This window comes from Bubalus bubalis, chromosome 1, assembly GCF_019923935.1.
Source record: "Bubalus bubalis isolate 160015118507 breed Murrah chromosome 1, NDDB_SH_1, whole genome shotgun sequence".
Classification (NCBI taxonomy): Eukaryota; Metazoa; Chordata; class Mammalia; order Artiodactyla; family Bovidae; genus Bubalus; species Bubalus bubalis.
In genome coordinates, this window is record NC_059157.1 from 39,834,888 (window position 1) to 39,858,714 (window position 23,827).

The 23,827-nt window shown below is 42.7% G+C and overlaps 1 long non-coding RNA gene across 1 annotated transcript in view; it reads left to right on the plus strand.

The window, feature by feature from the left end:
* Positions 1-6,744: 6,744 nt before the first annotated feature.
* The window catches only part of LOC123332600, a 167,295-nt gene continuing 150,212 nt past the window's right edge, over positions 6,745-23,827 (plus strand). Inside the window, exon 1 of the long non-coding RNA XR_006549459.1 lies at positions 6,745-7,385. This is a non-coding gene — a long non-coding RNA (uncharacterized LOC123332600). The remainder of the gene's footprint in view (positions 7,386-23,827) is intronic.

A 23,827-nucleotide genomic window follows, 5' to 3' on the forward strand; every position in this document is an offset into this window, starting at 1 on the left:
TTGCAGTGATGCTTCCTAAGGCCCACTTGACATCTCACTCCAGGGTGTCTGTCTCTAGGTGAGTGATCACACCATTGTGATTATCTGGGTCATTAAGATTTTTTTTTGATATAGTTCTTCAGTGTATTCTTGCCACCTCTTCTTAATATCTTCTGTTTCTGTTAGGTCCATATCGCTTCTGTCTTTATTGTGCCCATGTTTGCATGAAATGTTCCCTTAATATCTCTAATTTTCTTAAAGAGATCTCTAGTCTTTCCCCTTTCTATTGTTTTTCTTATTAATTTGCACTGATGGCTGAGGAAGGCTTTCTTATCTCTCCTTGCTATTCTTTGGAACTCTGCATTCAGATGTGTATATCTTTCCTTTTCTCCTTTGCCTTTGCTTCTCTTTTCTCAGCTGTTTGTAAGGCCTCCTCAGACAACCATTTTGCCTTTTTGCATTTCTTGGGGATGGTTTTGATCACCACCTCTTGTACAATGTTACAAATCTCTGTCCATAGTTCTTCAGGCACTCTGTCTGTCAGATCTAATCCCTTGAATCTATTTGTTACTTCCACTGTATAATTGTTAGGGATTTGATTTAGGTCATACCTTAATGGTCTAGTGGTTTTCCCTACTTTCTTCAATTTAAGTCTGAATTTTGTAATAAGGAGTTCATGATCTGAGCCACAGTCTACACCCTGTCTTGTTTTTGCTGACTCTATAGACCTTCTATGTCTTCTGTTGCAAAGAATTTTATCAATCTGATTTTGGTATTGACCATCTAGTGATGTCCATTGTGTTGCTGGAAGAGGGTGTTTGCTATGACCAGCTCATTCTCTTGGAAGAACTCTGTTAGGCTTTGCCCTGCTTCATTTTGTACTCCAAGTTCAAGCTTGCCTATTGCTCCAGGTATCTCTTGAGTACCTGTACTTTGACTTCATGTTAATATCTTTGGCTCATGTTCAAAGATGCTGTTTTCTAGGCTATATACCTACCAGTAGAATTGCTGGGTCATAGGTGGACATGTAGTTGACTATTTGTCTTTACGTGTGATTTCCCCAATCCCATTGTCTGTCTTTACTTCCCAGAGTTGAAGAGAGGAGAGAATGCTACAGTTAGCAGTTACCATGTGCATGCACTTCCTTGTGGTTCTATAGCATGTTTATGTGTGTGGTATGGACATACATGTCTGTATCCATAATATACAGAATCCTATATGTTCCTATAAGATGTAGCCTTTTGTAGCTAACATTTCTCACATAACTTTGCATTGTCCTAGCAGGTCCTCCTTTGTTACACATGTAACTCTTGTTCATGTATATTCATTGCTGCATTGTATTCAGGGAAATCCAAGAAAGGGGATAGTCATGGCATTTAATGTATTTTGCTGTCTATGGGGTCACACAGAGTCAGAAACGACTGAAGTGACTTAGCAGCAGCAGCAGCAGCAGCACGTTAAGAAACTTCTAAGTAAATATGACATCATTCTGTTAAATACATCTGTGACTTTTATTCAATTATTGAATGTACTTTTTTGTATATTTTAACTATTTAATAATTATAAATTATTTTAAAATGTAGATGTGGCCTCATGTCCCCCCTAAAGACAGACATCTGTCCCTGGAACAAGAACAACGATGAGGAAACATGTAACTTGCAGCTCATAAAGGTGAGCTGTGGTGACAGCTGACTGAGAGAGTGACTTCCAGGTCTTCCATCCTGGCTCTGGTGGTCAGAACCAGGTACAGCATCAGTTTTCTCCTCACGGACCTCTCTGCTATACTTATATGCTCAGTAGATGCTTATACTTGGAGATATGATACCGTGAGGGAGCAATATTGTAGGATTTAGAATCCCCAATATATGTAAAATACATGCTAAATAAAAAACACACAAGCAAGAACAATGAGACCAATTCAGTAAGATGATGTTTTTTTACAGGCATTAAAAAGAGTTCCACACGCAGATTCAGAATAAAAGTTGGGGGAGAAGTACAGAGAAGTCCTAAGTGAGTCTGAAGGTTTGTTCAGATGTGGAAGGGACCGCTGCGGGATACTGAGATGAGTCTTTGGGGATTCCGGCAGGCTAAACTATGTCAGAAATTGGAAGGAAGCCAATCTTCTGTCAGAACCAAGAAAACCAGTTCATCCCAGGAGCCCAGCCTGTAGCAGAGGTATCTGTACCCACTCCGGTGGTCTGTCTTGTTTGTCTCAGTTCACGGAATTGGGTGGACTGTGTTGCTGCACTTTACCCTAAATAGGGCCAGGGTCAGCCGTGAGTCACCGCTGAGTGAGTCCTCATTATAATCCTAACTTATCACCACACTGGTGATGATAAAGACTTGCTTTGTGCATAAAGAGCTTAAAAACATCAGTTTGCCTTTAGTGATAAAAATGATTGATGGTTATAACCCCCAAAGACAAACTTTTGGAAATCGTGGTGGTTATTTCAAAAGATAGCAACTGGATTTTTTTAAAAATGCCAGAAAATGTGTTGGTGGAAGAATTTTCTTGACTTTCTTTTGTTAATCAAAATGATTCATGAAGGGTTATGGGAACGTAAGGATACTAAGACAATAAATTGAAAGTGAAATGAAAAATTTGTTCAGGTGAGAGAATGACTTGTTAAAATCTATAGGGATATGATATATATGTATATAAATATATAAATTAAACTTTTTGCTTAAACTCCTATTCATTAGAAAAAGAGAGTGACTCTAGTGTTTTCCAGATGAATTCAAGTGTTTAATGCTGTTACCTTGTTGTTTGCTTTGTGTCAATAGACAAGATTAGAATAGATTGGAATGTATCCTAAGACAAAGAGGAATCTTGTTTCTTGAAGCAATTTTCAAGTGTATGAGCGTACATGAATGTATGTACATGGATGTGTACTAAATCTTAATGCAAAATGTATTCTTTGTTGTTCTAATTGAAGTATTGTTTATGTACAGTAAAGCACATAAACATTAGAGGTATAGCTAATGATATTTACATATATGCCCACACTTATGCAATTATCCCAGAAAAACTTAACGAAAATTTCCCTTCTCATAAAATGTTCCCTGTTATTGTTTTACAAGTTTATTGATCTTCCCATTCTTCTCTATCTTTCTTGGAACATTTTGCTGGTCTTGATCTTTCATATCTTCCATTGTGGGTGTGAGTTTTTATTTCTTAAAATAAGTGTAAAGTAGTAGCCAGCATACTTATTAATACTAGCTGAAGCTTTTAATTGTGACATAATTCATATACCATAAAATTCACCCACTTAAAGTATGTAACATAATGGTTTTCAGTATATTCACAGTATTTTGCAATGATGACCATTATCTGATTCCAGAACATTTTCATCACCGTAAAAGGAAACATCCTCATTAGCAGCCCTATATCTCCTCACCCAAGCCCTGACAGTTACCTATCTACTTCCTGTTTTGATGGATTTGCCTATCCTGGACATTTCAAAGTGCAACTGTGTAATATGCGGCCTTTCCTGTCTGACTTACCTCACTTAGCTTAATGTTTTCAAGGCCTATGCAAGTTGCAGCATTCTTTTTTTATGGCCAAATGCTGTTCCATTGTATGCATATGCTTTTTTTTTTTTTTTGGCTTATCTGTTTATCATGACCTTTGGGTCGTTTCTACTTTTGGATTATTGTGAATAATGCTCCTATGAACATCTGTGCACAGGTTTGTGGGGGAGATGTGTTTTTAGTTCTCTTGGTTCTATACCTTGGAGCAGAATTGCTAGATGATATGATAATTCTTGAGCAATCACTAAACTGTTTCCCAAAGTGACTGCACCATTTTGCCAAGAAGTAACCTGTTACTGGATTTTGGTTCACAGTTCCTTTTCTGCATAAACTAATAAGGTGGAACATATCTTCACATGATACATTGTTTTCAAGCATTTTGTTGATTTCCAGAGTTCTAGTAGAGTTGATATTGACAACTTGGCCAGTGTTTGCTTCAGGGAGGAAACAATCGATTTTTTAGAGGTTTTGACTACTCCACTATTTCCAGTAATATCTTTCTTTTCTCTTACCTCCTGCCTTTTATAATGTTGAAACTAGCTCACACAAGAGAACAGTAGTTGTCACTCACTGGACTCTGCCCTCCTGTTCTTACTGACTGGCTTCAGGAGAGGAGTACCTTCACCAGTCAGCCTGGCTAGGAATTCTGATGCTTGCTCAGACCTTGTCTATGGGGATTCCTATTTAACACCTCTTGTTCCTTCTTGCGGAGAAGGCAATGGCACCCCACTCCAGTACTTTTGCCTAGAAAATCCCATGGATGGAGGAACCTGGTAGGCTGCAGTCCATGGGGTTGCTAGAGTCGGACATGACTGAGCGACTTCACTTTCACTTTTCACTTTCATGCTTTGGAGAAGGAAATGGCAACCCACTCCAGTGTTCTTGCCTGGAGAATTCCAGGGACGGGGGAGCCTGGTGGGCTACCGTCTATGGGGTCGCACAGAGTCAGACACGACTGAAGTGACTTAGCAGCAGTAGCAGTAGCAGTTCCTTCTTGGGATGGGGGTTTGGAGATGGCATGCCGTCTCCAGATCCCACAGAGTCAGCTGGGTGCTGAGAGTGTCTTTGTTTTCCCTGTGGTGGTCCCTGGATGCCTAAGTTTGTACCCCTTCTCCCAGTACCTCAGGGTTGTGCCAGCTTTTTGCACATGCTGGAGAGACACGTGCAAAGTCTGTCACTCACTGACCCTGGGGGCTTGTTTGGGGAGCCAGTGATGGGAAGAGGTGAGGTGCTTGGAGCACTGGGGACTCACAAGGGGGTACCTGGTGGGCCAGTTGAGGGGCTCTGCTCTGCCAGACACAGAGGGCTTAGAGGCTTGGAAATTTGGGTTTTATTCTAAAGATAATGGGAAGCTGCTGGGAGATTATGGGGAATGATGGGGAATGACTGACTCACATGTGAGATATGTGTGGCAAATGGATAGTGAGGAGATGGCATGGGCAAGGGTGGCACAGGGCTTCCCTGGTGGCTCAGATGGTAAGGAATCTGCCTTCAATGCAGGAGATGCAGGTTCGATCCCTGGGTGGGGAAGATCCTCTGGAGAAGGTAATGGCTACCCACTCCAGTATTCTTGCCTGGAGAAATCCATGGACAAAGGAGCCTGGCTGGCTACAGTCCATGGACTCCAAAGAGTTGGACGTGACTGAGCGACTTCACTTTCACTTTTCACTTTCATGCACTGGAGAAGGAAATGGCAACCCACTCCAGTGTTCTTGCCTGGAGAATCCTAGGGATGGGGAGCCTGGTGGGCTGCTGTCTCTGGGGTCGCACAGAGTCAGACACGACTGAAGCGACTTAGCAGCAGCAGCAGCAGAGTGACTAACACACACACACACACACACACACACACACACACACGGGTGGCAGTATCAGGCAATGCTACCCAAGATGCTGAAAAGTATCAGGAGCCCTGTGATTGTCTAGGGAAGAGTCAGAGATAATGTTAGCCTGGACCAGAGTGAAGCCCATGGACATAAAAAAAGAGTAAGGCAACTAAAAACATTTCTTGGGAATAACATGACCAGGACTTACTGAAGACTTTGAAAAAGGAAGAATCAAGGGAAAAATCTAGGTTTGTATTTTCAGCAACTTAAATCGACTTTGGTGGCTGATGCTGCCATTGACTGAGATGGACAAAATCGGGCAGGCAGGAGTTTGAGAACAAACAAATGTTTTGTTTACTCTCTCACCAATGAGGGCTTGGATTGAACTGGAAATGCTTTTGGGCTCTGAAATGAAACAGGGCTTCATTCACCATGCTCACGTTCGGTCCTGGACATAAGGTTGGTTTTCCTCCCCTGCCAGAGGATGCCAGAGCCCTGGAAATCTATTCAGCCACAACCACGTAAAATGTGAGGTATCGACGTTCATTTATGGAACTCTGTTCCTAGTCACTGAAATAGTGTCTGTATTCACACACCGTGTAGCTATTTCCATGGATGCAATTTTTCCTTTAGTTTTCTCTCCTTATTAAATCTTATTCTTCTCCTGAGAACTATTTTGGTCAAGCTCTTTGACCTCAACTCGAGAAGACTAGCTGTACAAGCACGTGAACCAAAAGGTACTTAGGAGGCCGAAGCCAAGCAAGTGTAGTTGGGGAGGATCCGGTTACAACACACAGGGCGGGGAGGGACTTAATGGGATGCCAGTTGGCTGGCCCTGCTCTAAATCTTTATCACCAAACCTGCAGGTAAAAGGCAAATCTGTTTTCCTAAAAATGCACAGTCCAGAGTTATTAACGCTCCAGATTGTATTGCTGCCTCTGTGCAGCTGGCATCTTAATTGGCTGTGCTATTTCTGTAGCAGCTGCTGGAAATTCTGCTCTTTCTCTGGCCTCTCGGCCACCTTCACGTTCGCAGCACACCAGACGCGTTTTGGGTTTGTAGTTGGCAAGAGATGTTGATGGCTGCATTGTTCATTCCCGATGAAGCCTAGCTCCAGGGGCCACTCAGGAGACCAGGGGGAAATGAACTGCCCAAGGGGAAGGGTTTTGAGAAAAACTGGAGAGAGCTGCAGTGGAAGCCTAGGAGGGTCTCCGCAGGTTTGTTTAAGCCTGAGGGTTGCCAAATAAGAGGGCTTCCCAGGTGGCTCAGGGGTAAAGAATCTGCCTGCTAATGCAGGAGATGCGGGTTCAATCCCTGGGTTGGGAAGGAAGATCCCCTGGAGAAGGAAATGGCAACCCACTCCAGTATTCTTGCCAGGGAAAACCCATGGACAGAGGAGCTGGGCAGGCTACAGTCCATGGGGTCCCAAAGAATCCTACAGGAATGAGCATGCATGCACACCTTGCCAAATAGGACATGGGTCTCACAGGAGCTCACTGTTCTGAGTCAGCAAGCAGGCTCTGTGTTAGGAGAGCTGGGGCTCGTGTGTGATCAGGTGAGGCCGCTCTGCAATCACCTGGGCAGCGAGGTCCACACAGACCCAGGTGACAGTGATGCTCGGTGATTGTCTGCGCCTCCTCAGGCCTGGAATCCTCACTGGCTCAGCAAGGAGGGAGAAGCTGGACCGGGCCGGGTGCAGCTCTGGGGTGCTTGCTGACCTCTCCTCCTGCTCTGCCTTTGTGAGGTCCCTCGAAGCCTGCATTAGGAGATGAGAACTGTGTTCTGAAACTGCTCCTTCACTTATCATGCTTACTGTACTTGTTACATGAACTTGGCAAGCTTGTTTCTCCAGTGGGCCCAGTTCCCTTTCATCTGATGATGTCAGGGGAGACTTTTTTAAAATTCCATCTGGTCCTTCTGCTCAGTTCCCTTGACTTCTTGGAATTTTTCTGGACTGACTGGGAGAGTCACTGCCCCGCACGAGTTTGCATGCAGATGAAAATTCAGTGCGAGTGAGAGGGCCACGCCGCGTCTCTGTTTCTGGCTTCAAAGGTAAGAATTGTGCTGACCGGTCTGTCTGCAAAATGGCCCAGTTGGGCGGTATAGCTGAGGACCCCATGCCCTGAGATTCCTGGTTCATTGGGGTGATCATGACTTGACATCAGTTTTCAGCAATCCTTAATCTTCCCATTAATGCCCGTCAAGGACTTTATTTTTAAAGATTAACCCCTTTGCTCTGCACTCCCTTAGAGGTCATTCAAGTGCATCCTAATGCCTGAACGTGTCCTGGAAGTTTGGATTACTTTCTTTTTCTTAGTAGTTGTTTATTTTTATAAAAATGCACTTATGTTTCTTATTCTCTGTGAAATGGGTTTCCCTGCTACACTTTAAGGGGATCTTTCTCCATTTGTGAACGAAGCAACTATATCTTTAATCTATAATTTAATCACAAACCAGAGTTTACCATTTAAAATTATGCAGACTGATTTGGGTATTTTAGGAAAATTTTATCAATTGCAAAGAGCCAGTCATTTTATGTCAGAGAATAAATTAGAGACTAGGATTTAAGACTCTTGAAATGCAGGAAAAAGTGGACTAGACCATGAGTATGTCATGAGGAATCAATTTCCTGGATGATTCCTGGAAATGTCCTTAGGATATTGCATGGCTCTTAGGAAACATCTAAGAGATGTAAGTGCCCGTGGACTAACACTGTTTACTCTGCTTTACTTGGAAAGTGAATTAAAACCTTTGGATAGGGTTGAGCACATGAAAGATAAGTTTGTTGAAATACTGGATTAAAATAATAATAAAAATTATTATTGGCAACTAAAAATGGCAACTCCTGAGCTACACAAAACAAGAGGGGAGACGGCTAAGCTCCCAGACTCCTAGACTCCTCGCTAACGGCTGTGCTGCTGGTCTGGTCTCGTTTTAAAATGGGGCGTCCAGTTACAGTACTTTTCTCAGGGTGGGGCGTTGTGCAGATTAACTAAACTCTTAGAAAAAGTACTAAAAATGGTACCTGGTATATATTAAACAATCAGCAGGCTACCACCGAGTTTTGGCAGGAATGGATATTCAATATTTTCCAGATTAACAAATCCGTGAGTACTAAACTGGAATGTGAGGCCTGTGAATTCATTCACTACTTTGTGAGGAACAGTCTTTAAGAATCCCCCACAGCGTTCCACTTACTCAGGTGTCAGACCTCCCTCCATTTTGTAACTATAAAATGTCGTGGTCGCCCTGTGTGCACGTGACGCCTCTCTGGGGTCACCGGAAGTGCCTCCAGGATGACAGGCTTTTCTCCCGCGGGTGTAGTGGGCGGGCTGCGCCCGCTCCTCCACGCATGCGCTGGTGGCTGGGCGTCCGTTCAGTGCGGGGTGCTTGGGATTCCCATGTGAAGGCTGGTCTTGGATGTGAAAGAAGTAAGTTCTTGTGTTGAGGGAAAACTGATAATACGGGGATGTGTTTTATAAAGTTTAGAAAGATTTATAACCTAAAAGGAATGAAAAAAAAAAAAAATCGACCTTTGAAGGAACAAGAGTTTGGTATATGAGGAAACCCCACCTGTGGAAGACTGCGTTCCTTAGTTAGCTGTGTGTTAATGAACGATTATTCAGGGAGAATGATGAAAACCATATTTATTACTAATAGAGAAAAATGAGCCACAATCTAACAAGTCCAGTGAGTTACTTAGGCTCTTTCATGCCTGCATTTTCAAGAGATGGCAACAATCTACACTCAACATTTTCACAATGAAACGCAAGCATCAGCCCAGTATAACTACTTGGTGCTATCCATGTTTCCTGCCCTTTTCCAAGGCTGGGAGGTACCATCTCTGCCAGGAAGCCTTTCTGATTGCAGTTAACTGTGTTAGTTATCTCTGCTCGAAGCCTCAAGGCATTCCCGTGTATTTCTCTTATATTCTCATTTTTTTTTTTTTTTGAGGTAGTGGTTTGTGAAACTCCCTTCCTGTCTACCAAATGAAAATGCCTTAATGGTCAGGGATTTTGTTCTTCCGACATGTGAATGACACGATGCCCAGTTGCAGACTGTATCTGGCAGACAGAAGTCAGTCCATAGTGGTGGTTCATTTGCTAAGTCATGTCAGACTCTTTGCTATTCCATGGACTGTACCTGCCAGGCTCCTCTGTCCATGGGATTCTCCAGGCAAGAATACTGGAGTGGGTTGCCATTTCCTTCTCCAAAGTTAATCCATAGGTGTGTGTAATACTAGTGGATGTTCAGCATGAAATCAAGGATGAGAATTAAGATTAGCCATGTGGGAAGAAAAACCACTAGTGATTTGCATTAAAGAAATGAATCCCATGAGGAAAAATAGAACGTAGATACAGTTTCTGATAATCAGGAGTTTGGCTGTGACCAGTATGGCATTCCTTTGAAATGCTGGGTAGGATACCTTCAGATGGAGCAGACAGGTGACATTTTTGGGCTCTGGGCCCTGGTTCATTCTGGGCCCCTCAATATGGAGTAATGGAGATTGACCCAGAATGGCCTCAGTGGAGAGTATAAAAGTGACTGGAGGACAAAGGGTTCAAGGTCTTATGCTGTCAGGTCTCATGAGTGACAACAAATAGAGAAATTTTTAAAAAGGAAAAGTAGGAAAAAAATATTTAGTTTAATTTGGCAGAAGGATAAACTGTAGACTAATACAATTGAACTTTTGAACTGTGGTGTTGGAGAAGACTCTTGAGAGTCCTTTGGACTGCAAGGAGATCCAACCAGTCCATCCTAAAGAAAATCAGTCCTGAATATTCATTGGAAGGACTGATGCTGAAGCTGAAACTCCAATACTTTGGCCACCTGGTGCGAAGAGCTAACTCATTTGAAAAGACCCTGATGCTGGGAAAGATTGAAGGTGGGAGAAGAAGGGGACGACAGAGGATGAGATGGTTGGATGGCATCACCGACTCAATGGACGTTAGTTTGAGTAAACTCTGGGAGTTGGTGATAGACAGGGAGGCCTGGTGTGCTGCAGTCCATGGGGTTGCAGAGAGTCAGACATGACTGAGCAACTGAACTGAATAAAATTGATCTCTTATATTCTCTTATTTTCTCATGTTTTTTGAGGTAGTGGTTTGTGAAACTAATAAAATTGGGACATATCTTTTAAGGGAGGCTGGTGAAAGTGGGTGAAGTATCTTGATAGCTTCCAACCAAAGAGGGCTAGTTAATGTAAAATACAGGATGAAACAGAAAAGACTGACAGGCAAAAACAGGCTTTCAGTTTCATCTGCTTTTGCAAAGATGTTGGATTCTATTTTTCGTACTTCCTCTTTTCTTTCTTGGCTGTGAGTCCTGGACCACTTGGAGAATCTGCAGAGAGAGATGGAATTCTCCCTGAGAAAACGTACACATATGAGCACACTTTGGACTACAATTCAGGGGATCATATCTGGGAACCTTACCATGGACCTTCAAGGTCCCTTGGACCCACAGCGATAGCGCTTGCCCTTCCATGGCTGCCAGGCTGCTCCTTGCCCAGGCTGGCTCTGGACCCTGGCCCAGGCACCCCTCCAAGGGTCTGTGATGTCCGCTGGCCTCCAGCCATCAGTCTTCACACAGCTCTGCACATTTCCTTATCTAAGACGGCAGCAAGCCCCTGCTGAAGTGCTTAGGCAGAACTAAGTTCCTTTTGATTTTCTTTTCACACAATTTTTCAGTGTCATCAGCAAGCACAGCACCCTCTCTGAGGACTGTGGAACCTTGGCGGGGGATTACATCAGGACCAATCAGGCCTTTGGCATTTTGTGCCTCTGACTTGCCATCTTGGGTCCTTTTGGACCGAGGAAGCAGAGCCCTCCTGCTTGCCAAGTTTTGGATTAGTTTCTTTACTAATGAGGCAACACTGACAGTCTACTTCGAGGAGCCAGCATGTGCCAGACAAAGCAGTTGAATTTTAAGGCATTGCATAGAGTTGTGAGGAAGGGAATGCTGTCAGGGCACTCGGAGTTTAATGAGAGTAGAGGAGTGTTGGAGAAGCAGAAGTGAGTGAGGTGTGGGGACCCACATTAATTAGGCACCAGCTGTATACCAGACAGCTGTAAGTCACTCCGAGGGAGAAATAGTTATCCCCATCCTATACAAATAGTTATCCCCATCTGTTATTCCCATACAGATGAGAATGTAGTTGACAGAAGGCCAGTAGTCTTCCTCAGAGGCACTGTGTCCACGTTGAGGAAGATTGGGATTGAGACTGTGATGTGGTTTGGGCTTGGGAGCAGCTTGTCTGAGGATTGCATTTTTGAGGTCAAAGAGACAGCCAGAAGCAGCTTTAATAAATAATTTCAATTTTAGTAAAACTATAGTATTTAAACAGATGTGCTCTAGGCACAGGGTCAGATACATTGAAAGATGGACTGGGATATGTAGCTGCTGCTGCTAAGTCGCTTCAGTCATGTCCGACTCTGTGGGACCCCATAAATTACAGCCCACTAGGCTCCCCCGTCCCTGGGACTCTCCAGGCAAGAACACTGGAGTGGGTTGCTATTTCCTTCTCCAATGCATGAAAGTGAAGTTGCTCAGTCTTGTCCAACTCTTAGCGACCCCTTGGACTGCAGCCTACTAGGCTCCTCCATCCATGGGATTTTCCAGGGAAGAGTACTGGAGTGGGTTGCCATTGCCTTCTCCAGGGATATGTACAATATCTGATGAAACTTATTCTAAATTTGTGTGCATTCTCATTCTCATATTTTAACAGTAAAAAATAAGATCTAACATTGGCATGAGAATGTTGATACTGGGTGTATAAAATGGATCAATTGTTCTGAAAAGCAGGTGGGCAATATCAATATACATCCAAAAAAAAACCACCTAAGCGATTCTGTTTCTAGTTTTCTATTTTGGAAAAGTGTTCGCCTGATACATTGTTCATTAGCACAGTGTTCATCATAGCATCATTGGCAATAAAGAAATATTGAAGAGAAAATTAAAATAAGGGAATGGTTAGATAATTAATGGGTTTCCCCAGTGATTCAGCAGTTAAGAATCCACCTGCAATGTAGCAGCCACAGGAGACATGGGATCGATCCCTGGGTTGGAAAGATTCCCTGGAGGAGGGCATAGCAACCCACTCCAATATTCTTGCCTGGAGAATTCCATGGACAGAGGAGCCTGGTGGGCTATAGTCCATGGGGTTGCAAAGAGTTGGACACAATTAGAGTGACTTGGCATGCATGCACACAGATAATTAACAACAATTAATAACAGAAAACAAAGGCATATCCATACTCTGATATACTTTCCAGTAGTAAAAAGACTGATGTATGTCTGAGTGCTTGTAAACACACTAACACATACATATAATTCTATTTTCAGCATCTTAGCCCATCCCAACCCCCATGCAGTTCGAGTGTATATAAATAATTCTATTTTCAGAAAGATACAAAATATAATTCCAAATATTAGAATATTCTTAAGGAACAAAATAAATTTTTTCAAAAAATGTGTTTAGTATACTTGCATTTATGTGAAAGCGAAAGATTTGCATATGTGCAGATATACATCTAAACACCTATCAGATGTTCTGGAAACATTTACATCAAAATGGTAATAGAATTTGCCTTTAGAGAGGGCAGTGGTATTGGTGTGGGGAGTGATGAATGCAAATTTTTATTTTTCATTTGTATTTTTCTGCGTGAATTACTTGGGACTGTATTAGTATGTTCTTTAGATAATAGTTTCTCTAAATTCAAGAATGACATTCCTCTATGCAGTAGTAAAATTAAAATTCCATATGTTAATTAATACAGCCAATAGAATTAGGACTTTTGAACAGGCACCTTGGAAACCTCTGCTGAGTGATAATGTCTTTGTGGGTGCACAGTTTGTGTTAATTGCAGTCTACCAATGATATGTGTGTAAATCAGCAAGATTGAATGTGTGCATTCTGGGGTGCTCAGCGTGGACTTTGTGAAATAGAAGTTCATTGAGAATTAACAAGGTAAACTAGTTAAAATCAAGTTCATACCTAAACTAAACTCTAAAAATGAATGCAACACATTTCCTGGTGGGAGATGCAGGTGGTTGTCCTCTGACTATAGGAGAGCTTAGCTTTATAATGTCACAAAGTAGCATTAAAATATAAAATCTTTAAACGATAGAAAATAAAGACTCTGAAGTCCAGTGAAATAATTGGTGGAGGTGGTCTCCTGTAAGATCCCCATGGGCCTATGCTTCTAGTACTTTCTTAGTGGTTGACCTAAGCTGGTTGACTTTCAATCACCATTTGAGATCAGTAGCTCCTAATCTCAGGAAATAAATCAATCTTGAACTCTTGCTCATAGATACCCTGATTTCCCATTAGGAGAAGGGACGAGTCGGTGCCTGGAACTCCCTTTTTTGCAATAACTTTTCAGGTCATGAATATAACATGAAGAGAGGAGAGGGAAAGATTAACCTCAGTTAGGCTGAAAAAGCAAACCCCTGTGCTCAGCACTATGGCAGACTGCTTGGTGTAAGAGGCAATAAATAGATTCAGTGTACATTTTGAGGTTCAAGTTTTAATAAGTCCTCTGCCTCCTTTAACCTCCGTATTTCCGCATCTGCATACATCACCTCTTACAACCTGAGCACTAATCTGGCCACTCTTGCCCTAAGCATTTTCTGTGTTATTGTATATCAATGATAACTTCAGGCAGGTTACCTAATAATAGCCTCAGAATACTAAGTAATGTCTTATTGACCTTAATCTTATTTGGTGTGCGATCTCAGAATACATTGGTGAGTGGTCTGTTACTGGAAGGTTTTATTTTATTTTTAAATAAATGTTAGGGTGTCTAATTAGAAGGTACTGCACAACCTAAACAAAAAAACATTTTTCTCAAGGTTATTCTCAGGCCACTGGAGCTGGTGGAGTAAATTTGACCATATGTGGTAATAGTGGTTCTCAAAGGCTAATCCCTGGCATCTGTGTTAAAAATGCAATTACATGGGCTCACTCCAGACCCCCTGATTCAGACAGTTTGTGGGAAAGAGGGGGTTAGGGCGGTGGTCTGTCACCTGACCAGCCCCTCCTGGCAGTTCTCACATGTGTTCAAGTGTGAGCATCATAGTTGTGAATATTAGACCATGGGGCGTGTTGAAGATTGATTGATTGCTCTCATCTGTAATCTATTAAGGGCTACTCAGACCAGCGCTAAAACATAACATGAGCCACATGTGTAATTTCAAATTGTCCAGTACTCACATTAACATAAAAACCAGATGAATTTAATTTTAGTAACATCTTAACTGGATATACTCAAAATACCATTTTAACATGTAACCAGGATAAACCTATTTATACTGGATGTTGTACATTTTCTTGGTACTGTATCTTAAAAATCCAGTGCATTTTGCACTTACAACTTAGTTCAGTCCACCTGCAGTTTAAGTGCTCAACAGCCAGAGATGGCTGATGGCTGCCATGTGGAAACACAGATTAAAACGCAGTGGCAGTTACAGCCCTTGTCTGAGGGGAATCTAGGCATCAGTTACATACTTTATTGTGAACCAGCGGTATTGGGTTGAGAGAAGAATTATTTCTTAAATTGAATCCCAGGTCCCCAGCCATCTCTCCTCTCAGCCATCTGCTCCAACGGGCAGTAGATAGAGCCTCAAAGTGTCATAGCATAGGAGGGTCTTTGCTGACCAGTCCCCATATGTGCCCTGCTGAGACTGAATATTTGTGTGTCCCCTGCCCCAAGCAAAATACATATGTTGAATCTTAACCCCCTTAAAATACATATGTGACGGGTTTGGTCGGGGGACTAGGTGATTAGGTCATGAGGATGGAGCCATCTTGAATGCGATTAGTGCCCTTTGAAAGGAGACTCCAGAGAGCCCCTTCACCCCTTCCACCACTGAGGACACATTGAGATCCAGGAGGTGGGCCCTCTCCAGACACACAATCTGGCGGTACCATGATCTTGGACTTCCCAGACTCCGGAGCTGTGGGAAATACGTTTCTCCCGTTCACAGACTGCTGGGTCTATTGTATTTTGTTATAGCAGCTCGAACAGACTGAGACGTGCCCCTTCTGGTGTGGGGGAACCAGGGCACACCTGGCACTTTGGTAAATGGTGGTTGGTGGCATTTATTCCAGCCTACTGGTAAGTCTAGAATATCCTTCCTGAGGCTTACAGAATGAGCAGAATAAATACCCCATTTTCCAGGAAAAAAGGATTACTGGCAAGTACCAGGGATTGGGTGCTAGAAGCCAGCAACCGAAGCCAGCATTTCTGCAGATTTGCTTAATCTTACTTCTCTTGATTCCTGTAGTGGGTAATAATTATCTCACAGGGTTGTTGAAAGTCAAATATACAAGTGAAAACCCTTGTACAGTCTGTGGTCCATCAGACACCTGTCTTGCACCTCTACAAGTATAGCTTTTTGCTCAAATCTATTTCAGGTCCTGTTGGTTACACCCCAACTTGTTGCATGTAGTTTTTGAACCCTCAAATCTGGGCATCTTGGCAAGAGGCTTCAGGGACCCCGAAGTCCTTGCAGGTGGTCCAAACAATTTCACCTTGAAGTGGGATGAGTGCAAAAATGTTCAGTTTAGTGAGACATCGTTGAGTATCAAGATCCTTCCTGCTGTTTATTGGAAGTGTTAGCCCAGGTTCCTACCTGATGCACAGTGAAGTCAAACAAACATGTCAGCGTTCAGAGCAGAGAAAGGTTTGTTGCAGGGCCATGTAAGGAGACAGGTGGCTCATGCCCTAAAAACCCCAAGCTACCCCCCACCCCCAAGTACTTTTAAAAGCTAGGTGATGGCGGTGGAGCTGGGGGGAGTTGCAGAGTGTGATCAGCTTGTGCACAGTTCTCTGAGGTAAGGGAATCAGGTGGTTTCACAGGGAGTAGCTTTATCAGCCTCAGGCTCCAGGAGGCCTGGGGCTGAGTGCTCATGGCCATCAAGTGGTTAAATCTTCCATTTGGTTGCGGGGGGAGGCGGGCAGTGCACATCTGCGAAATGACTCAGGAAATGTGCCTTGAATACTGTTATCTTGGTACTCCAGAGAGGAGCTCAAACAGCAGAGGTGGGGGAAATCCTGTGCCTGCCACCTTGCCCTCAGAGAGCCCCATGGGGTCCTTCTCCTTTTCAAAAGGAAGATGTGTCTATGGCTGCATCTCTGTGGTTGTCTAACTATTCTCCATTCATACACGTTGTCTTGCATTTCTTTGTGTGAATACAAAGAATTTTTAGCCTTTCAGCTATCCTATTGCCTGTCTTTGAATTTGTGATCAGTTTAATTTGCAGACTGGAAACCAGATTTCTCCATCCTTAAAAAAATCCTGTTTGTTTCATTAGTTGCTATAGTTAATTATACTAATTAGCAATATTCTTCATGCTTAGTTTTATTTATTCTTGGTTTGTGTCAGGAATAGACCACCCACTTTCGTGATATTTTCCTTTCTCCAAATTGTTTAATTGGTCTTATTCATCCTGTCAGTAAGGTTCTGCAGTGATCTCTTCATGCAAGGTTATTCCTGTTCCCTCTCTCGGCCCACCCACCGCCATCTGTGGACCGAGAAGCACCTCAGTCCTCAAGCTTGTGGGTCTCAGCTTGTGTCACTTTGCCTTCACGAAAAGTGACTGCTTGGCTTCTTTCATGTCCTGGCTTTCTTGCATCACAGTTTTTAAAGGATTCTTAGACAGTCATACTCTTACATTCTCACATTAACATTTTGTCATAAAATCACCCAGAGCAAGCCCTGCTATGAAGAGAATCTCGCTTTTCCCCTCTCCACCTTCATTCTGTCTCCCTGTCCCCTGCATCTCTCTCAGTCAGTCTCTCTCTCTGTTTCAAAAAGCAGAGAATTCCTAAATTTTACAATAAAGAATTGGAGAATTTTATCAGTATTTTTCTTGTCATTGGTTTATATTTATTAATGTTTACTTGAGGCATTCTTAGCCCACTTGGATTTCCCGCCTTTTCAATTCCTTAAACATATTCTTCAATTATACTTAAAAAATTTTTTTTAATTGAAGTATAGTTGACTTGTTTCAAGTATACAGCAAAGTGATTCAGTTATATATACATATATATGTTCCTTTTCAAATTGTTTTCCATTATAAGTTATTTTAGTTGCTAACATTTATTTTTTAAAATTAATTAATTTATTTATTTTACTTTACAATATTGTATTGGTTTTGCCATACATTGACTTGAATCCACCATAAGTGTACATGTGTTCGTTCCCCTTCCTGAACCCCCCTCTTACCTCCCTCTATTATAAATTGTTACAAGAGTGACTAGATCCCTGTGTTATACAGTAGATTCTTATTGTTTATCTGTTTTATAGAAGTGTGTGTTTGTTAATCCAAAACTGCTATTTTTTTCCCCTCCTCTCCTTTTCCCGCTTTGGGAACCATAAGTTTATTTTCTATGTCTGTGGGTCTGTTTTGAAATAAGATCGTATGTATCATTTTTTTAGATTCCACATATAAGTGATAGTAGGTGATATTTATCTTTCTTTGTCTGACTGACTTTGCTTAATATGATAATCTCTAGGTCTAAACATGTTGCTGCAAATGGCATTATTACATTCTTTTTTATGCTGAGTAGCATTCATGGATGGAGGAGCCTGGTAGGCTGCAGTCCATGGGGTCGCGAAGAGTCAGACACGACGGCGCGACTTCACTTTCACTTTTCACTTTCATGCACTGGAGAAGGAAATGGCAACCTACTCCAGTGTTCTTGCCTGGAGAATCGCAGGGATGGGGGAGCCTGGTGGGCTGCCGTCTGTGGGGTCGCACAGAGTCGGACACTACTGAAGTGACTTAGCAGCAGTAGCAGCAGCAGCAGCAACAGCATTCCATTGTATGTGTGTGTGTACATACACACATCTTTATCCACTCATCCATCAGTGGTTGCATCTATGTCTTGGAGGTTGTAAACTGTGCTGCTTTGACCCTTGTGGTGCATTCATCTTTTCAAATCAAGAGTTTTCATCTTTTCCAGATATATGCCTAAGAGTGGGCTTGCAGGATGGTATGGTAACTCCATTTTTAGCCTTTAAAGGAAACGACACTATTTTCCATAGTTGCTGCACTAATTTACATTTCCACCAACAGTGTAGGAGAGTTCCCTTTTCTCCACACCCTCTCCACCATTTGTTATTTGTAGACTTTTGGTGATGGCTATTCTGACGGGTGTGAGGTGATACGTCATTGTAATTTTGATTTGCATTTTTCTAATAATTAGTTGCATTTCTCTAATAATTAGTGTTGTTGGCCATTTGTATATCTTCTTTTGAAAAATATCTGTAAGTTCTAATCGGCGGATTTTTGATGCCAGTATTAATGTCCTATGACCTCTTCACGTATTCATGTTCATTGCAGTGGTGATGCACTTGGGCAAGCTCCAGGAGACGGTTAGGGACAGGCAGGCCTGGTGTGCCATAGTCCATGGGGTCTCAGAGTCAGACGCGACTGGGCAACTGAACACACCGCCTCTTCAGTGGTATGCTTTTGTTCCTAGTTTGTCATTCTGTGTTCTTCTAGTTCTATTTTTTAAAAAACTGGACTACAGTGCCCCGGCTTTTATCTTGATTGACTACAGTCTAAATTTAATTTCTTTTCAGATTGATGGAGATGATATGAAACAAGGTAGGGATTTTTTTATCTTGTAAGAAACAAATTTACATGCTATTAAGTTTCAGAATAGGTCTCTTGGCTGTCCCTAATATTATTGATTTTAGCTTTCTTTGTCTGTCCCATACTAGATGATGAATTTATAAAGGAAAACAAAGGCACACACTTTCCCCTGCCTATACCAAAGCGTTTTCAAGACAATCTGCAGCCTATATCCTTAGAGTAATTTCAGATAGTACAATATTCATCGTTTAGATATCCAGTGTTAAAGTGGCACTTTGCAAATATTTTCTAGCTGCTGAAATTACAAATATACATGGTCTTAAGCGCTATGTGTTCTTGCCTGGAGAATTCCATAGACAGAGGAACCTGGTGGGCTCCAGTCTTTGGGGTGGCAAAGAGTCAGACATGACTGAGCGACTAAGCACAGCACAGTGCTGCTACCAGTCAAAATGGACCCCAGGTGTGACACATGTGGAAAGGAAACTTTGTGAATAACTGGAGCTCCACCAAGGGGATGAAACCCTCATGCCACGTGGAGTACAGTCGCCTTGTGAGGTGTGTGTGCATATGTATTCATGCATGTGCTTTGTATGTAACTTCTATTACAGCCTTATTAAAGCATTGTGAAAGCCTTCGACTGTGCTAATGGAAATCTTCTTCTATATATTGTATTAAATCCATATTTCTGGCTCATTTGCTACTCTTTTTTGCCTTGTGCCAGTCTGTTTTGGAAAGGTTTTGGCTTTTTATAAGGATTTTTCAAGACCTCTTCCAAAGATTTCTCAGTCTTTGTGTTCAAAGGCTAAATTTTAATTATAATCTTTATCAGCACTTATTAAAGGAGGTGCTTTTCATTAACAAGCACTGTGGCTTTTCTCACAATTATTCTGTTGGAAAGAGCTTCTCCTCTAGGTGCCTGGTGCTTCAGCTTGCCTGTGAGTTGGTATGTCTGCTCAGAGGTCTCTGTGTCCTTGGATGTCTACCTTTAAAAACATTGAAACAATTTAAAGTGCTGCAGCTTTGAGTTGGAGGATACTTTTAGATTGAATTAAAGCAGGAGTTGGCAGAATAATGGGCTTCACCATATGTCCACTGTAACCTGACTGAACATCTAGCTGCAGTAGCCTGGAGTTTTGCAAGATGATGATTGTGTATCAAGTCATGATTTCCTTGTCAATAGATGGTTGTTTGTGGATATGTAGCTGTGGCTGATGGAGAAGGAAATGGCAACCCACTCCAGTATTCTTGCCTGGAGAATCCCAGGGATGGGGAAGCCTGGTGGGCTGCTGTCTATGGGGTCGCACAGAGTCGGACACGACTGAAGCGACTTAGCAGCAGCAGCAACAGCTGTGGCTGAGAGTTGAACCATAAAGAAGGCAGAGCACCAATGCCTTTGAACTGTGGTATTGGAGAAGACTCTTGAGAGTCCCTTGGACTGCAAGGAGATCCAAACAGTCCATCCTAAAGGAAGTCAACCCTGAATATTCATTAGAAGGACTGATGCTGAAGCTGGAGCTCCAATATTTTGGCTACCTGATGTGAAAAGCTGACTCACTGGAAAAGACCCTGATGTTGGGAAAGGTTGAGGGCAGGAGGAGAAGGGGACTACAGAGGATGAGATGGCTGGATGGCATCACCGATTTAATGGACATGAACTTGGGCAAACTCCAGGAGATGGTGAGAGACAGAGGCCTGGTGTGCTGCAGTCCATGGGGTTGCAAAGAGTCAGACACAAGTTGGCAACTGAACAACAACAACAAAGCTGTGGCTGCATTTCAGACTCTGATTTGTGTATGTATATGTGTGATTGTGTGTGTGGGTTAAGGGATTTTTTTTAAATTCATGATATAGGGGCCCAAGGCAGATGATGTAACAGGCTCAAAGAGAAAGTCAAAATAGTCAAATTTATAAAAGGGAATGTTTATTTGTTTTTTATTAAAGTATAGTTGATTTACAATATGTAAGTTTCAGGTATACAGCGTAGCACTTCAGTTATATATACGTGTGTGTATGTATTTTTCTTCTTCAGATTCTTTCCCCTTAATTATACAATATGGAGTGTTTGTTCCCTGTGGTATCCTGATGCTGCTGCTTAGTAGCTTCAGTCATGGCCGACTTTGTGCGACCCCATGGACTGCAGCCCACCAGGATCCTCTGTCCATGGGATTCTCCAGGCAAGAGTACTGGAGTGGGGTGCCATGCCCTTCTCCAGGGGACCTTCCTGACCCAGGGACAGAACCTGGGTCTCCTGCAGTGCAGGCAATAGGAAGGGCACATTGTATGCTTATGGCTGGTTCTTTGTTGTATGACAGAAACCAACACAACTTTGTAAAACAGTTATCCTCCAATTAAAAAAAAAAAAGAATCCACTGCAAAGAAATCATCCTTTCAAATGGAGCTTATGAAATTTATTCAAATATTTTATTATGAATTAGAACCATGAGATTTTACTCTTTTCAAATCTCATTTTGAAACAAGAAAATAGGTTTTCTAATGAAGAAACCCATTGACCTTTGAATTAAAGCAAGATGCCATGAATGGTCGATAATCTTCCATTATGGCATTCTCAATGAGATGCTTTTCATGAAATAAAAATTGTATTAACCATGGTTAATCTCCATCTGCAACTTACCTTCATTTTCTTTGAAGTACTTTTGTATTCTGTATCTTTTCTATTCAGTATCTGTATGATTTTACTGTATATAGGCTAGCTCCTCTTTCTTAATACTAATTTTATGAGTTTACTTGAACAATAGAAGCAGGAAGTTGGTGATATTTAAAACCTCTGTTAATGCATTCAACAGCATTTATTGGGCCTCACTGAGTACCAGTCACTGTGGTAGCTGCCTAGGATATATGTGTAGCCCATGCCTTTGACGTGTTCTCAAGGACCTAACGGTCTGGTAAGGAAAAGTGACATGGACACAGTTACTTTCAGTGTGGGTGGATATTAATAAGGTGAATTAGCAGTGATGTGGCGCAGAGGGAGGAGTTGTAGAAAACTTCAACGAGGGGACAGTTGAAAACGTGCATTTTATGGATGGTGGGGCTGTGGAGACGTGAAGGCGTGACGTGGACACACACCACAGCGTGTGTGAGGCAGCCTGTGTTCTCCACCGAGGCTGGAGCTGGGGGCTGTGGGGCAGGGCTTCAGCAGAGGAGGGACTGCTCTTAGAAGAGGATGGAGGGGGAGGCAGGTCTGATCTTGGAAGCGGAGTGCCGAGCTGAGGAGTTTGGACTTTATGCTGTAGATGGAGGGGAAGGCGCTGGAGTGTTTTAAATAAGGGACTGTCACAACAAGCATGTGTGTTAAACATTTGACTCTGCCTGTTGTGGTTACTGGCTTAGACGGGACCACAAATGGAGGCAGTTTCTCACGCTGGCTCACGCTCGAGGCAGACAGCTTACCTGAAGCAGTGGGCGTGGGGAAGGAGATAAGGCAGTCTTGGGGCTGGGGGATGTTGAGATGCAAGGATGTGTTGGCCACTGGATTTAAGGACATGGTGGAGTCTAGGTTTTTTTTTTTTTTTTTTTTTTTTTTAATTTTATTTTATTTTTAAACTTTACATAACAGGTCGCCTGTGCCACACAACTCTGTGTGTGTGAGTTCAGTCACGTAGTTGTGTCTGACTCTTTGTGACCCCATGGACTCTTAAGCCAGCCAGGATCCTCTGTCCATGGAATTTTCCAGGCAAGAATACTGGAGTGGGTTGCCATTTCCTCCTCCAGGGGATCTTCCCTATCCAGGGATCAAACCCACATCTCTTGTGTCTCTTGCATTGGCAGGTAGATTCTTTACTACTGTGCCACCTGGGAAGCCCCTACACAACTCTGCTGCTGCTGCTGCTGCTGCTGCGTCGCTTCAGCTGTGTCTGACTCTGTGCGACCCCATAGATGGCAGCCCACCAGGCTCCCCCATCCCTGGGATTCTCCAGGCAAGAACACTGGAGTGGGCTGCCATTTCCTTCTCCAACTCTAGGGTACCATTTAATACACACCTCTAGGGGACCATTTAATACTGCCCGTTATGTGAATGGTACCAGGGAGTTAGAAGAGCCTTATACAACTGTACATAGTGGCCCTGAATTTGAATGACACAATTCAGAAAAGGAAAACATCAGTAAAAGAGATTTGGCAATAGGTAGTACGTTCAAGTTTTGGACTTGATAACCTTTTGTTAATCATATGCTGTGGTTAGTCGCTTAGTCGTGTCCAACTCTTTGCGACCCCATGGACTGTAGCCCACCAGGCTTTCCTGTCCATGGGATTTCCCAGGCAAGAATACTGGAGTGGGTTGCCATGCCCTCCTCCAGGGGATCTTCCCATCCCAGGGATTGAATCTAGGTCTCCCGCATTGCAGGTCGATTCTTTACTGTCTGAGCCACCAGGAAAGTCCAAGAATATTGGAGTGGGTAGCCCATTCCTTCTGCAGGGGATCTTCCTGATCCAGGAATCAAACTGGGATCTCCTGCATTGCAGGTGGATTTTTTACCAGCTAGCTACAAGGGAAGCCTGTTAATCATATAAACAACATACAATTTTTGCAGTACATTGTTGTATTTGATGCTATTGGAAACCTCGGTTGGGGTCTCCCTTGCGGAGCTAGATAGCACTGCCCAGGTCATAGATGGTTATAGGGGTCTGAACAGGAGAAGAAGATTGTGAAAGCCACCTAAACATACAGAATGATGGTCTGTATATCTGAGTGACAAGTCTGTGCAGCCTTGGCATCTGCCTGTGTCTGTGGGGGACTCCATGAGTCAATCTCTCTTTGACTCTAAACTCAAAGTCCATCTTGGAATCATTCTCAGCTCAGTGTTATATGAAACATATTTTTTGTAACTAAGTGAGAAATCAAAATGTTTCAGGTACATTTTGCAGTAGACTG